This window comes from Leiobunum rupestre, chromosome 2, assembly GCF_980474605.1.
Source record: "Leiobunum rupestre chromosome 2, qqLeiRupe1.1.hap1, whole genome shotgun sequence".
Lineage (NCBI taxonomy): Eukaryota > Metazoa > Arthropoda > Arachnida > Opiliones > Sclerosomatidae > Leiobunum > Leiobunum rupestre.
In genome coordinates, this window is record NC_143385.1 from 87246493 (window position 1) to 87260429 (window position 13937).

Sequence of the window (13937 nt, forward strand, 5' to 3'; positions counted from 1 at the left end):
ATAACCAATTTTGATGAAAATTTACAGGTTATTAACATATATAATTTTAGTGAGAAAACTAAATTTTTAGCTCCAAATTCTTTGTAGTTTTTAAATGTTGTCTACGAAGAAAACTAACGACTTTTCGATATTTTCGCGACGAATTAAATTTTTGCCGTAGCTTTGCACTTTAGTAAATTTTATTCGCGACCGTCAATTCGTATCACGAAAACTAAATTTCGCGCTAAGTGGGAATCAGGCTTAATACTCACTTTTTTAAATTTTCCATATTGTAGATTGAAATATAAGCTTTCAAAATATAGTATGTATAATTTAATGATCATTTGGCGCCGTAAACATGAATACACACAATCCTCCTGATGTGTTAAGTTTGTTTAGTATACAGAGCAACCCACAACGCCGGTGATATAATCAATCTATAACTATAAGTCTTAAAGTTTGTCCTTTTATTTATTTATTTACTAGCTGAGAAGCCCGGCCTCCGGCCGTGCTTTCAGCTAGTTGAGTAAATTGGGGTTTAGAAAACGGAAACAAAATGCACTTTACTTTAAATATGCAAATTAAATTATTTTTAAATAGTAAATAGGCATTTTTTTAAATTGAAAACGTTTAATAGTGCAAAATATCATATCTTGTAATATTAACATATATTTGATTTCTTTGATTAGTTTAAGATGTAATTATGATAAAGCGTTTTTGTACACAATATTTTTAGTTTCTCCGTTTGGAGTAAGTATGTACACGTTATTTGCAGCTCCAACTCTTGAGCACGCCACATAAAGCATGGGTTTTCTAAATTAATTCCCGCAGTTTTAAGTGACTGTCCTTGCGAAGCTAAGATTGATTGGAAATTGCAGGCGTTTAAAATCAAATGGCATATCGGTTGGAATTATGGGTATGCATGGAATGAATACGGCCCGGGCAAAGGTGTCTGCGTGACACAGATGGGGAGGGGTGGGGGGGGGGGCTGAGAAAAGAGAACGAACGCAAGCGAAAAGGGTCGAAGGTCGTGCCATGCTAAGTGAGGCAATTAGAGCCAGAGAGATAAACTCCCGCGTCTCTTGACAGCGTGCGGTCACGGGTTTCGGTCTTGCGGTCACCGCAGAGAATATAAAGCTTTATATTCTTTGGTCACCGGTTATTGGTCCCGTGTTCAAAAACTACAAAGGTAAGCAATCTCAAGACACCCCTAAAACCTGACGGCAGGGCCGGGCCACAATGCCACAGGCCAAATTATGTGCGAATCGGACATTATCTTGGGCGTGCATAGAAGGTAACAAACCAATATATATAGACAGGAATTCATACCTCGAGGTATGAATTCCTGATATAGATATCGAGGTATGAATTCCTGATATAGATATATACAAACATCAGATTTTTTGTATATAAATTTATTTATTTAGTTATTTGTAAATGTTATGTTCATAAAAACTCGAGAACGGTTAGCTCTAGAGCTTTGAAATTTTAACTCAATGTTCAGGGCCTGATTTGCAACTAAACGCACCTAATTCCAAATACCTGACATGGTTATTGATCTAATTCAATTTTATTGTATCTAATTCAGTTTTATTTTACTCGACTTTGGACTTCCGCCTCTTTGCTGGAGGTTTTGACGGGAAGGGCTTATCGTCGCCCGTAGGCTCTACATTGACGGACAGGTAGAAGGGGTCGAATTTGGGGGCTCTTCAACGGACTCAACATTTGTGGAAATTAAAACTCGAAAAGGCCAAGTGAAAGGGCTCAAAAATTTAGGTCGCTCCCAAATGGAGAAATAAAATAAAGTTTGGTTAAGGAGTACAAAATAAGTCTCTTTAAATGTAGTCGTAGGTTTAAATGTTAGTTAGCTTTTCAGTCGGCTAATTAAAGAACAAATTCAAAGTTAGCTCTTCCAAAAGTTATTAGGAAGTATCGTCAGAAGGAAATAAAAATACGAAGTTTTCTGAAGACGGTTTTGTTATGGTGCGGTACTTTTATTACGTACAAATCAAAAAGACCCCGGGCGAAGCCGGGTATTAAAGCTAGTATATAAAGAAAAATAAATACGTAGTCGAGTATTAAGGCAACTTGATGCGGTTTAGCTTTTTTTATATACACCTAAGCTTATTTAAACAACAGTAGCAATATTTCGCGGTAGCCAAATGTTGACACATCAGTTTAACTTAAGCCTAATTAAATTCAATACTATTACCATCGTTTCGACGTGATAAATAATGAAATTACTATTTGAATGGAAATTAAACAATGCATTAATCCGCGATTTCCCGATTGCTTTGTGGGAAGCCATTTCACCAATATTAATGAGCGTAGAATCTACCCCTAACACACCAAAAACTTAAGTTATATTACTGACATAATATCTTATTAATTCCTCAAAAATCCAAGCACCTTCGGACGGGCTTCTCAGCTAGTTTCTAATATTTCCTTGCAAAATAATCAAATGTTCCACTCTTCAGAGCTTCCTGTCACTTAAAAGAATTTAATTTCATTGCGAAGTTAAAATAAAATTCACCGAGGGGCTAACCACTCTCTGAAAATCTGTACACCGATTACCAATGAGTACAGCCTTTGGTAGTGCTAAATATGTACTCATTTACGTAATCATTTTAGTGCAGTCAAAGGTACAGGCTTGTACACCGATTACGGGGAGTGGTTAGCCCCTCGAAATTCACATAACCTAAATTAATATAAATATTATAAGCTTAAAAACTTCCTTTTCTATATTTCGAAATATTGGGGCGTCAGTGCATATAATAAAAATTCCACAAATATCGGGATATTAACAATAATAGACCATCCCAATGCCGAGTTCCCCTTTCTTATTTGTAATGCGCCAGGAGACGCGAAGTCTGTCTATCACCTGTGGACGAAACTTTCGCTTTTCTTAAGCCCTTTCCACACCCGCCCGGTTCTTGTCCCGTTTTCAACCCCGTATAAAATTTGGAAAAAATTTGTCATAAAGCATGACTACGTTATATTGCAATTACGACCTTTTCAATGCTTTTCGCTTTAAATAGTAGTTTGAGATGAGTCTTGGGCCCGCTAAAGGTGGGCTGACCCGACCCGAGCCGGGCCGAGTTTTCGATATCAAAGTTTTTGGCGGATCGGGTCGGGCTTTAAAATTGCCGGCCATACTCATCTCTAATAGTGTGTTTACAATCGAAAATGCTCTTTGCAGACCTATTTTCCCTTTTTTTTAAACGATAAATATTTAAATAAGCTTGCGTTTAAAACTCAGGATAATAAACAATTAAATAAGCTTAAGTTTAAATAGAGGACGATAAAAATTTAAATTAGCTTACGTTTAAAACTTAGGACGAGAAACACGTAAATAAGCTTAATTTTTGAATTTCTTCCATTGTTATTTTGTTAAAGTTTCCGTGGCGAAAACGAACTTATTATAAATACGCCTTAATATCACGGTCCCGGAAGTTGAGTTAGATTAGTTTACGCCGCCGCTACCTAGTGGCGCTATTTCGAAATTTTTGACGTCACTGAAAGGATGTAGTAAAACATTCATACCTGCGATATTATGTTACTTATCATTTAACTAGCTACCAATGCACGGGCCCATTTTCGTTACTCCGTCGCTCCGTGCATAGCTCTTACTAAAATATTTCCCAAAGAATCATACTTTTTAATGAATATTACAGACTTAGGTTTTAAGCAATGAGGCAAAAAGTGCCCAGGTTTAAAGTATCATTGTAAGACGTTATAACTTCTAAGGTACACTGTGACATCGTATTTCCCGCCCCTAGCCAAGTAATAACATTACGTACGACGGTTTGAATAGTGAATACACACAATCCTCCTGATGTGTTAAGTTTGTTTGAGATATACAAAACCTACAACGCCGGTGACGGTGACATAACCAATATATATCCACAGCCATACTTATTTTTACTTACACTTCTTTGTTACTTCGGTGGTCACACTTATTTGTTATTTCTGATCACACATAATTGTTACTTCTGATCAAACATAAAATAGGGTTCAAAAGTCGCTTGATGACTTAAGTGGTGCCTTGGGTATTAGCCTAGCTGATTTTTATTAGTATTATTAAATTCGAACGCCGGCAGCACTGTAACCAGGATTTAATTTCAGGGTGGGCACGCAATGTAAAAAATTAAAAAAAAATAAAAAATTGTACATACAACCATACGGTTCAGGGTGGGCACGGCCCGACCGCCCCCCCCCCCCTGGTTACGGCCCTGAACGCCGGTGTGGTTTTTTAAACTTAAAGATTATTATTATGTAATTATTAGGTAATTTTTATCACAACAATTAACAACATCGGCGCGGGTTACAAGAAATTTAGATATTAATTCATAATAATCTTGATTTTGTGGCCCTTTAAACTTAAAGATGATTATTATGTAATTATAGAAACCCCCTCCCCGTGTTAGGTAATTTGTGACAACTATAAACAACATCGGCGCTGTTTACACGAAATTTATTTATTCATTCATAATAATTGTAATTTTGAAATTTTGTTGTATTATAGCCTAAATAAATACTATTTTCAAAATTGGCTCGCCATCCCGTGAGCAGCTTTCGGCGAACACGACGTGAAAAAGGTCGCGCCCCGCCGGTTCTCAAAAATGAACAGCCCATTTAGTCGCTCGAGAAAAAGTATCTCAGCGGGCATTCAGCGCTTTGTATTGAACAGACAACTTCGTGGCTAGAGGGGGGAAAGCTTAAAAGTGAGCAGGCTAGCGCGACTATCGGCGGATCTTGTTCACCGCGTCGTGAAAACTCACCGGGTGAGAGAAACTTTCGGTTCTCGTCGAGAGCTTGTTCAGTTTCTCTCTCGCACTGAAAAGCAGAGGTGGGCAAAAATAGTGAGCACTCGTTTTTGAAAATCCTGCAGTAATGAGCGAGCGCTTCAAATTCGAATTCCAGCTGCTCTTGTTCAGCGAGAGGGCTAAATTGAGCAGCCTCTGGGCGAGCGCCGAATAGTTCGCTCCGGCGTTGATGGCTGACGGCGCGCTGAGGGAGATTCCCCCCTCGACGGGTTAGTTCCCTCACTTTTAAGCGCTCACCGCGCGCTGAGCGAGATCTCCCGATCGTCGGAATAGCCCCCTCACTTTTAAGCGACGCGTTAGTACCCTCAGTAGAAAGCGCTGACGCAGCGTTGAGGGAAAATTACCGAGAGAAGGAATAGTTCGCTCAGATTTGAGCGCTAGCTACGAGCGGATTTTGATCACGGTGAGCGACGGTAAAGTTCGTTTACGCAAATCGCTCACAGCGCGGCGAGAAAAAATTTCAAAAATCAAACATTAAACTATTACTCGGCTATGGGTTTATTATTTACTTTTTTTATTAATAAAATGAAGGGTACTCTAAACGTCGGGAGTTAATGATATCTCCGATTGAATAAAATTCAAAGGTTCTTCCGAATTTATCCAACGATAAACTAGACTGCAAATATTCCGTTTAGTGTTAAAAGAGCTTTATTAAATATTAAAAGCCACAAATTATAACAATAAGCGCTAGTATACATTCTTTTGGTCTTGACAAACTCGGCAGGTGAAATGGGCTACGCGGTACGCGTTTCTTCATTTTTAGGGGATTGTGGCTCGCGCTACTTTAAAGGAAAATATTAGCGCGCTCTCAACTTAAATTAATGATCGGTACCATAAAAACAAGTGGACATTTACTAACCCCTAATCCAACTCATTTGTAAATCTCCAGAATTTAATAGACAGTTTTAGCAACTACCTACAGGGGCGGTGCCAGAAGATTCTTAGGTGTAGGCTAATAATGTTTATCATTTGTGGGCCCCCTGTTCCTCAATATTGGACTTAAAATTAAATTTTGCAAATTCAGGTAATTTATTTATTATTTGATATTAGTGCGGTTTTTAAAATTTTACAGTATTAACTATCATCACATATTTTATTTGAATTTAAAAATCGACTTGATGTGGCCCCGTCAGATCGATTTGTGGGCCCCTATTTGAACACAAAAGTAGGCTATAGCTCGGGTTGCCTACCCCTAACGCCGCTCCTGACTACCTACACCGGGATTTTATTCACAGTGAACGACGACAGAGTTCGTTTACGGTAAATCGCGAAGAGCAAACATTTCAAAAATTAAACTTCACATTTGACGGTATGAACAAGTTAATAATAAGATTATTTTTAATGTATATGTAAAATATAATACAATATCTTTGCATATAACCATCTTCGATTTTGTCCATTGTTTATGACATCGACAAAAATAACCATATCATCAAATGATCAAGCTAATTGCGAAGATTCACGGTTTTTAAATAATAATTTTTTTCAGAAAAAAAGGGAGGGGTTGGAATTAATATAATGGCCAGCCTGTGCCAATATTAAAACTGTTTTAGTTCCAAATTGAGGTAACTCGATTTACGCGAATTTTCTTTTTTGCCGTTTTTCAAACTTCCTTTACACTAAAAATATAAATATTACAAATAGCGGCCAATGTATAGTTACAAAGTTATCGATTATTTTCCATTTTTAAAAAGCATTACGTTATAATTTTTTTTCCAATTTAAATAATATTTTTTAGATACCTGGTTTTGAAACTAATAGCGTTCCTTTCGTTTTTATTTCACACCGAATTTTAGAAATAATAAAAATGTTTGAATAATTCTAATGTCTAGTTTGTGCGGGTAACAAAAATCAACAGTGAAGAAGCTGTCAACGATCACCGTCAATCTCAGCATGTGGGGAGTGGGGACCCGCTGGCTGCCGGTGAGTATGAACAAGGAATAAGGGGGGTGGCATTACCAAGGTAACCTATTTAAAGTTACAATAGACAGTAGGCTATAATCACTATGCTGTAAACATCTGTGTCGCGCGAAAGCGATCCAAATGTAACGACTGACGATTACGATAAAAATTACATCATTCTTCCGAACTTCAAAAGGGCGTTATTTTATTTCTGGGGGGGGGGGGGGGATTTCTATTTGAACTTGTAATAACTTACACACAAATATTTTCTTTACATTTTTCTGTTTTTATATACAATATTGGAAGTATTTCAATATTTATTTAAATCTTCGCTCTTGCTTGATACCTACAAAGATTCTCAAAAAAAATTGTGTGGATCGTGTCATTTTCGCCTAATTTGGTTTGCACATGTTTCTTAACAATGAAACGAAACCAAAATTAGTTACAGACATACGCCAAACGAGGAGGCAATGAACACCGCTAATGCCCCACAATGGAACATTTTGAAAAAAAAAGGATCCACCGTGGAACTTCGTATGTCATTAGAAAGTGTTCATCTTGTAAAATACGGAACAATTAAAACAGCGAATATATTTTAGTTTCAATAGTTCAGCATTTTAGAATCACACAGTCTAATGGTCTTTAGACCAAACGAAGGTGGTCCTGAAAAGGACCGTTTTGGTTTTAGCCAATTATTTGGCTTCTTCTGGTTTTTGAATTTTTGAGACCTTTACGCAAGAACAACCAGCTACAGCCACTTAGGGGGCTTTGTTGGCATTGTCCAACTGCTCCTTATACAACTGGAGTTCAAATTCCATTGCCCCGTTCTTTAACTTGGCATTCATCAGCTCGTCTGGCCTTTGGGCGAGTTCTTGTTCGTTACAGAAAATATCAAAATATTTTTCTGTAAATCGTCCTAAGAAATAAAAAAACAAAAATTATCAATAATTAGTAACAATAATAATAACTATATGTAAAACTAAGTTGCTGTATTTACGTTTTAGCGATCGGCTTTCAACTTGAAGCTTGAAAAGAGGGGGGGGGGGGGGGTGGAACCTCAACCCCTTTCCAAACTATCCCAATCGTTTCAATTTTGGGACCCGCAGGTGGAGTCCAGACACGAAGGCGTCTCTTTCGGCATCTTAACGAAAAGGCAAAGGTTGACCACTCATAGGAAACGTCTCTTAGTCGCAGCGGGACATGACTAACCAAATATTTCCCCGAAATAGGCATTCACTCGCTAATTTAGGCTTGACTTATAATATACATATATAAATATACTTTTCGCTAAACTGAACTCCCCCTAAAAATGAGTCGTATAGCTTCATAGATAGACTAGATCAAAACTAGCCCTTCTGAAACCGAAATAAGTATATAGGAAAACGGAGAAAACCATGTATATTCGGGCCGCGTCTACGGAACGTTAGCTCCAAAGTATATTTTTCTGGACTACGGATAGACTAACATGAAAACGTTAATCAATAAAAATAAAAATACTACGTAATATCATAAATCCATAATTTAATGGAAATAATTCACTAAAAGCTATTTACAGAGTGACGTCATCACGGTAAAAAATCGCCCCTAGCGAGATGCTGATAAACGGCACGTCATACACGAGAAGCCCTCTATACAGGGTCTTTTTTTTTGCTCGGAAAAGTGTTTTTTTTTCAAAAACTATTTATAGTACCGATTTCAAATTTGGAAGGTCAATTCTCTATACCGGGGGACATCAGTTTGAGAAATTTGAGCGTTTTCGGTAATGTTTTTCACCAATTTTGAAAAATTATTTTTCGACCACTAGGTGCGAGATAAAAAATTTCTATTATAAAGTTGTAGGCCGTCATCGAAAACCCTTAAAAATTGTTCACTCGACGAAAAACAACTTATTTATCAGTGAAACTTCGAGCTTGAAAAATTTACAAGTTGGTGAAGCCAAATTACGATTGTTTGAAACGATAATTGAAAAGGGAACAAGTCTAATACAAACGTAGTAGAGTTTTCACACTTGAAAAAATGTACACGTTTGGTTTTTAAATGCAGATATTTTATTCACATAAATTTTTACAAAACATTTTCAATAATATCACCATTGGCTGCAACACAGGTTTGTGCGCGGACAATTAAGTTCTCAAACGCTTTCTCTACCATTTCTGGTGTGACGTCTCGGCAAGCACTGATTATTCGTCTAATGAGTTCCTCCCTAGTTTCAATGGGCATGGCGTATACCTTTGCTTTAACGAATCCCCAGAGAAAATAATCCAGCGGTGTTAGGTCAGGTGACCTTGCTGGCCAATGCACTGGACCATTTCTCCCTATCCACCTTTCAGGAAACTCGTTGTTGAGGTGCTCAGTTACTTGCCGGGAAAAATGCGGAGGGGCGCCATCTTGCTGAAACCACAACTGACGTCTTTCAGCCAATGGAAGGTCGTCGATTGCGTCACTCAGTTCGTTCTGTAGAAAATGTAAATACCTTTGGCCGTTGAGGTTCGTCGGCAGGAAAAAGGGACCAAACAAACGGTTTCCAACAAGTCCAACCCAAACATTGACCCGTTCAAATTGAACCTGGTGATGATATTCAAAACCCCAATGTGGGTTGATGTCAGACCAAAGATGGCTGTTTTGATGATTAAAGGGCCCATCTCTAGAAAATGACGCTTCGTCGGAGAACAAAACATGGCGCAAAAATTGTCTATCTTCTTGGACAGCATTTAGTAACCAGTTGCTAAATTCATAACGTCTTTGATGGTCTCCGTCAATTAGTCCTTGGTGGAGCGTAGCTCTGTATGGGTGATAGCGATTCTTATGAAGAATTTTCCACACACGATTTGCAGAACAACCCAAATCAGCAGCGGCTTTAGCGCAACTGTGACGAGGATATGCCACAAAGTACGCGAGTACATTGTTCTCGAAGTCTAAATCCGGTTGACCCAATCCGCGAAACCTAGGTTGCAAGTTACCAAATTGATTGAAATCGTGAATTGCTCGTCTTACTGTATTTACAGATGGTGCTCCATTTGGATGTCTTTCTGCGAAGATTTCAGTCACTCTTCTAAGGTTTTGCGCTGCTTCTCCATAGTAAATGGCAACTATCTCGGTACGCTCAGCTACTGAATAACGAGGCATAGTTCGGAATATTATCAAACACTGATAATAATCTCCCAAAGTTTTCCTTTAAATACCCAATGCATGTTTAGGATTGACCTATAGCCTCGTGTTTTTTAAATCCGGTCGTTTTTTTAACCAAAGTTTCAACTGGATTAGGTAATTCGGTTTCAATTATCGTTTCAAACAATCGTAATTTGGCTTCACCAACTTGTAAATTTTTCAAGCTCGAATTTTCACTGATAAATAAATTGTTTTTCGTCGAGTGAACAATTTTTAAGGGTTTTCGATGACGGCCTACAACTTTATAATAGAAATTTTTTATCTCGCACCTAGTGGTCGAAAAATAATTTTTCAAAATTGGTGAAAAACATTACCGAAAACGCTCAAATTTCTCAAACTGATGTCCCCCGGTATAGAGAATTGACCTTCCAAATTTGAAATCGGTACTATAAATAGTTTTTGAAAAAAAAACACTTTTCCGAGCAAAAAAAAAGACCCTGTATAGAGTGTCTCTTGTGGCTAGTTATCAGTAAACGTTTTGCATATAAAGAATAAGACGTGTCATACTTATGTAACAATATTATTAACTAATGGTATTATTAGCTATTTTTACTACATTTATTTACAATATTTATTTATTCTGTGTTACTATTTACTAAGTTGCGACTAATCGGGCCGATTAGATATTATTGAACCTTGGAATCTATAGCCGACATATTCAGACATTAGAATAATATTAGTTAATTCAAAAGCATTGAATTGGCGGCTTGGCCCGATTCATAAAATCCTATTTGGCTCTGCAAACCTTTTTTCCCACTTTGGGCTTTTTTTTTTCAACACTGCCCATTCCAGACAGCAAGGGCGCCACTTACTCGTTACTGCACCTGACAAAAATATTAAAATAGGGGGACAGTCGATGGAGGGTTTTTTCTATTTAGCATCGAACCCATTTTCTTCATTCTCGCAGTTTTCAATTTCAACAATAGCGTGTACTTCTTAACGTCATATGACGGGGGGTCAACGCCAGAATTCCGAACTGACGCCAATGAGTCGCCCCTCCCTTGGGTCTTAGCCAATGCTAGGGCAATTTCGAAGTTTCCTATACTTATACCTCGCTTCGTAATCCTTTCTACAATAATAGTATAAATAGTAGGTTCCTTTCTCATTTCGTTACAGTTTCTTGTCGACTTTTCTCAAGTCTGCGTCTTTCGATTCGTATTTCGGTCCTTCCTTAGTTTAATTTTTTCGTGTTTTTTGCTTTAGCTGTTCATAATTTTTCTCGCCTTCGAAGTTTAATTTTTTCGAGTCCATAGTTTTGGAGTTATAGTACTTCGACTGTGGCTTGAGTTTTTTTATTCAGTTTCAGGCTTTAAGTTCGCTTCCGTATTTTACAAGATGAACACTTTCTAATGACATACGAAGTTCCACGGTGGATCCTTTTTTTTTCAAAATGTTCCATTGTGGGGCATTAGCGGTGTTCATTGCCTCCTCGTTTGGCGTATGTCTGTAACTAATTTTGGTTTCGTTTCATTGTTAAGAAACATATGCATACCAAATTAGGCGAAAATGACACGATCCACACAATTTTTTTTGAGAATCTTTGTAGGTATCAATTATTGAAATACTTCCAATATTGTATATAAAGTGTAACATCGTAAGCAATAAAAACAGAAAAATGTAAAGAAAATATTTGTGTGTAAGTTATTACAAGTTCAAATAGAAATCCCCCCCCCCCCCCAGAAATAAAATAACGCCCTTTTGAAGTTCGGAAGAATGATGTAATTTTTATCGTAATCGTCAGTCGTTACATTTGGATCGCTTTCGCGCGACACAGATGTTTACAGCATAGTGATTATAGCCTACTGTCTATTGTAACTTTAAATAGGTTACCTTGGTAATGCCACCCCCCTTATTCCTTGTTCATACTCACCGGCAGCCAGCGGGTCCCCACTCCCCACATGCTGAGCTTGACGGTGATCGTTGACAGCTTCTTCACTGTTGATTTTTGTTACCCGCACAAACTAGACATTAGAATTATTCAAACATTTTTATTATTTCTAAAATTCGGTGTGAAATAAAAACGAAAAGAACGCTATTAGTTTCAAAACCAGGTATCTAAAAAATATTATTTAAATTGGAAAAAAAATTATAACGTAATGCTTTTTAAAAATGGAAAATAATCGATAACTTTGTAACTATACATTGGCCGCTATTTGTAATATTTATATTTTTAGTGTAAAGGAAGTTTGAAAAACGGCAAAAAAGAAAATTCGCGTAAATCGAGTTACCTCAATTTGGAACTAAAACAGTTTTAATATTGGCACAGGCTGGCCATTATATTAATTCCAACCCCTCCCTTTTTTTCTGAAAAAAATTATTATTTAAAAACCGTGAATCTTCGCAATTAGCTTGATCATTTGATGATATGGTTATTTTGGTCGATGTCATAAACAATGGACAAAATCGAAGATGGTTATATGCAAAGATATTGTATTATATTTTACATATACATTAAAAATAATCTTATTATTAACTTGTTCATACCGTCAAATGTGAAGTTTAATTTTTGAAATGTTTGCTCTTCGCGATTTACCGTAAACGAACTCTGTCGTCGTTCACTGTGAATAAAATCCCGGTGTAGGTAGTCAGGAGCGGCGTTAGGGGTAGGCAACCCGAGCTATAGCCTACTTTTGTGTTCAAATAGGGGCCCACAAATCGATCTGACGGGGCCACATCAAGTCGATTTTTAAATTCAAATAAAATATGTGATGATAGTTAATACTGTAAAATTTTAAAAACCGCACTAATATCAAATAATAAATAAATTACCTGAATTTGCAAAATTTAATTTTAAGTCCAATATTGAGGAACAGGGGGCCCACAAATGATAAACATTATTAGCCTACACCTAAGAATCTTCTGGCACCGCCCCTGTAGGTAGTTGCTAAAACTGTCTATTAAATTCTGGAGATTTACAAATGAGTTGGATTAGGGGTTAGTAAATGTCCACTTGTTTTTATGGTACCGATCATTAATTTAAGTTGAGAGCGCGCTAATATTTTCCTTTAAAGTAGCGCGAGCCACAATCCCCTAAAAATGAAGAAACGCGTACCGCGTAGCCCATTTCACCTGCCAAGTTTGTCAAGACCAAAAGAATGTATACTAGCGCTTATTGTTATAATTTGTGGCTTTTAATATTTAATAAAGCTCTTTAAACACTAAACGGAATATTTGCAGTCTAGTTTATCGTTGGATAAATTCGGAAGAACCTTTGAATTTTATTCAATCGGAGATATCATTAACTCCCGACGTTTAGAGTACCCTTCATTTTATTAATAAAAAAAGTAAATAATAAACCCATAGCCGAGTAATAGTTTAATGTTTGATTTTTGAAATTTTTTCTCGCCGCGCTGTGAGCGATTTGCGTAAACGAACTTTACCGTCGCTCACCATGATCAAAATCCGCTCGTAGCTAGCGCTCAAATCTGAGCGAACTATTCCTTCTCTCGGTAATTTTCCCTCAACGCTGCGTCAGCGCTTTCTACTGAGGGTACTAACGCGTCGCTTAAAAGTGAGGGGGCTATTCCGACGATCGGGAGATCTCGCTCAGCGCGCGGTGAGCGCTTAAAAGTGAGGGAACTAACCCGTCGAGGGGAGAATCTCCCTCAGCGCGCCGTCAGCCATCAACGCCGGAGCGAACTATTCGGCGCTCGCCCAGAGGCTTCTCAATTAGAGATAGAGAAAATAAACTCGTTTGCCTTGAGTACTCGCTCACTTGAGCAAGCCGTGTTTAAAACTCTATATGCTCATTTTTCCGAACGCTCGCAACTTTTTGCCCACCTCTGCTGAAAAGAGCAGCTGACCTTCGAATTTTAACTGCTCACTCGTTTCGAGGTGATTTTCCAAAACGAGCGCTCACAATTTTTGCCCACCTCTGCTTTTAGCCAACTCGAAGAGGTATTTGCGTTTGGTATGTCGTTCTGGCCTACTCAGAAGAACTTACCCCACCACCAAATGGCTACCCTGGTGCCCAGAAAATGTCATAAAAATTGGTTGTAACAAGTAAAAATTGTGCAAACAAAGTAATTCTGAATTTTCCGAGACTTCTGAACTGGCGTCAAG